We start from the raw sequence: 3,543 nt of genomic DNA on the forward strand, positions 1-3,543 counted from the left end.
CTACATACGACTCTACATACGACTCTACATACGACTCTACATACGACTCTACATACGACTCTACATACGACTAGCAAGCTAGTAATTGCCTTGAATTTGCTCTTATTTATAGGGGTCTGCATTGGAAACATAATGCCATTTTATGGGCTGCATTGGCCATTCAAACTTCACAATTATTTATGCTCCACATCAATGAGCCCTTGCTTATTGACGCGCGCTTCTGTGCTGCTCTATACTTCATGCATGAACTTTATGTTATACCTAAACTTTGCTAAAGAATTATTTTTAGGCCAGTCTTATCAAAATTTGTTCAGTCATATTTAGGATATTCATGAACATGTCTATGGACAGATAGATATATTGGGAACCACGTTTCATACTGGGTAATGATAATTTTGTAAACTAGTCTTGAGCATTATTTATTTAATTGGCAAATAATCAGTAAATGCTATCACATTTGCCACATTAGATCAGTTTCTATTCAGTTATTTAGTAAAATCTAGATACATAATGTGGAAGAATTACAAAGGTTGGAAAAGTTAGTATTTGTAAAGTTACAGGCTTTGATTATTATAATGCCAGACAGTTATCAAGGCTAGCACACAAAATTATAATGTATAGGGATTGGAATAATGCAAAATATCGTTTTTATTGATGTTCAGAAAACAAATTTCAGTCACATATTACAGACATCATTAATTGCATAACATATAAAATAAATTCTTCTTTAGTGGTCTGTAGATTTGACATCTTGTAGTAGTATCGAGTTAGAAGACTTTAGGCTGATCATACTGGAACAGACGAGTTTGCTCCTTTTGCAGCCTTGTTGATCAATACATTCTGAAATCAGAAAAATAAATTAAATTAATGTTTATTGCTTGAGTTAAGTGGTCTCAGTATTTGGTTAACAGATGACATAAAACTAGAGTAATAAGTTTGGAAATAAAGATTTCAAATATACAGTTTATAGGGGGAATTCAGTTAGTAATTTTCTGCCATTTCCTGGTTATATACATAGCATAAGGACAGTTATTTACTAGTTCAAATTTAGTCATTACAAAAAATGTAAGAATGTATGTATGCATGTTAGAATCAGTTAGATTTAATAGCATTGATAGAGCATACGGTCATACATGTTTATTTTTAACTTATATTTATAATAATAAAAAAAAAAATGTTTAATACCCTTTTGGATTACATCAAACTTGAGTTCTGAACATTCTAGTTATGATTCTTCTTTTAGTTAAGTCATTTTATTCATCTTCATTTCTGTCGCTGCGTTTGTTCTGACTTTGAAACACAGGTGCGTTGCGTCATTGATAAGCGTTTGTTAGCATTTTATTTCACAGATTGTTGTTGTTGTCGTCCTATGGAGCTTCATTGATACGGCGGACCTTTGTGAGACAGCACCATCCTCCTCCTCTCCTCACTCCTACCTCGCGTTTCGCATCCCTCCAACTCAGATCAGCTGTTTGTAGCTCAGGCGTCGACAGTACCTTGCCAAGTTTCACAGGACTTTTGTTTAAATGGTTTGAATCAGGAAGATGTGGAGAGTCGACCTCGACAACATGATGGCGTAGCTTGAAGGGCTAAAATCTTAGTCACTTTCCACATTTTGTAGGCAAAAGGTAGCGCAGATTACAATGGGTTTGAAGAAGGAAAGCAGTCACGTGACTATAAACAGGATTCATGGAAGCAGGAGCAGCGCAACATTCTCTTTATCCTTCAGTAGATGTATCTATCCATTCTAGGTTGCTTCAATTATTTATTCTCTTTATCCTTCAGTAGATGTATCTATCCATTCTAGGTTGCTTCAATTATTTTAGTCTGTGTTCTTGCTGCACTGCATCAGCAGTACCATTGTAGTTGCTTCTTTATATAGGTCTACATGTTTGATTCTTGTATTGACACGAAAAGGTGTTGTTAGCTTGATGTCATTTGAGCGATGAGAGAGGTGTTGTCAGCACAAAGTTGTTAGCGTGATGATAGAGGGCGTTTTTGGCTTGATATCATTAGCACAGAACAGGATCTCCAAAATGTTTATTTTCAGAATGAAAGCTTGAGGCGCCGGCGAATGGATGTTCTATCAGCTTTTATTGATCTGAAATTATGTAGTAAAATAAATGATTAAGGTGTTTTAAATCGGTACAAAACCAAAGAGTTTAGATTCAGTTTAGTGTAGGAATTTTATAGAATAGGGTAACAGTCCATATAACAGAATAGGGTAATGAGGTTTAATAAAATAATGAACAATAGAGTTCATCTTGTCATACTAAAATATCGTTTGATTTTTAACAGCTTGGTCTTGGTACAATTATATTGTTTTTTGTTGTTACATGCTATATAAAATCAGATATACATAGATGTTTCCTTTTGTAACATTTGACGTTATGAAGTTTTCTTGACTCAGAAATCACTTACAAGAGGTATAGATAATTTTGTACTTACATAAAGTAAATTCCATTTGTTCCATACTATGCTGGTTGAAGCACAATTTAGACACACACTTTAGCGGATCAAGTTTTCATAGGTTGCATAACCTGAAAAACAAAACAAGTTTATAAAAGGCAAAAGTATGAGTGGTAGAAATAAAATAAAGCTTGTTTATTAATGGGAATTCATTTATGAGGTTAAACAGTTAATATATTTACAATAGCTCGGTTTAGATAATGTTTTACAATGAAAGAAAATATGTACCGGTAATTTTCACAATTTTGATTCTGTAGTCATTTTAGCTTCTAAGACAGAATTTTGTTATCATTATCCTAGTAAAATAGATATTATTTCGTTCATGGCTTGCTGCAAAATCGTATTGTAGTCATGTAAATAATATTTGAATCTGGAATCAAAACAAAAACCAATCATTGAAGGTTAGGAACAACGTACATAAATTCATACAACTATTTATGCGGATTTATTAAAAATTAAGCAATATTCAAACTCTAAAAAGTATACTCACTTGTTTTTCCCAAACGTTTTAACACTTTAAACAAATATTAATTCAAACAGAAACTTTTATTTCTCCATTACGACATTTGACATTTGTATGAGTAGGACATAATTTTCAAGCGGTAATATCACCATGATACGTAAACCAAAATTTAATTTAATAGTCACGACTCTTTCTTCAGTACGATAAAAGAAAGGGACACACTGAAGTCAATACAATCTCAAGTTGACGTTTTAATGTGGCGAGAATGGAATAGGAAACGTACCATAGATAACAAGATACAAAATGGCATCAAGACAATTGCGTTTTGTTTCATATCATTGATAATTCATACTTGCGTTTAATTTTGTTATGACAGAATAGTATAGGAAGTGTTTAATATGTAATAAAAATAATAAGAAACAAAAGTATAGAAGTGATTTAATCTATTAAAATAGAAATGAAGATTTATTTTAAGCTTTGATTGGTCAAATTTATACAAAAATGAGAAAGGGAATAGATAAAGAGATTATTAAAAAAAAAAAAAAATCAAAGTAAAAATTTGAATTATTGTTACAGAAAAAAAAAAAAACAATCAAGAAACATAATTAAAA

The 3,543-nt window shown here is 31.8% G+C and overlaps 1 long non-coding RNA gene across 1 annotated transcript; it reads right to left on the bottom strand.

The window, feature by feature from the left end:
* Positions 1 to 630: 630 nt before the first annotated feature.
* Positions 631 to 1,291, bottom strand: LOC134795025 (uncharacterized). Its single transcript, XR_010144763.1, has 2 exons — positions 1,186 to 1,291; positions 631 to 840 (listed from the first exon to the last, which is right to left on the bottom strand). It is a non-coding gene; the product is annotated as an uncharacterized LOC134795025 (long non-coding RNA).
* Positions 1,292 to 3,543: the final 2,252 nt, after the last annotated feature.

The sequence above is a fragment of the Cydia splendana genome, chromosome 11 (assembly GCF_910591565.1).
Source record: "Cydia splendana chromosome 11, ilCydSple1.2, whole genome shotgun sequence".
NCBI classification, from domain to species: Eukaryota; Metazoa; Arthropoda; class Insecta; order Lepidoptera; family Tortricidae; genus Cydia; species Cydia splendana.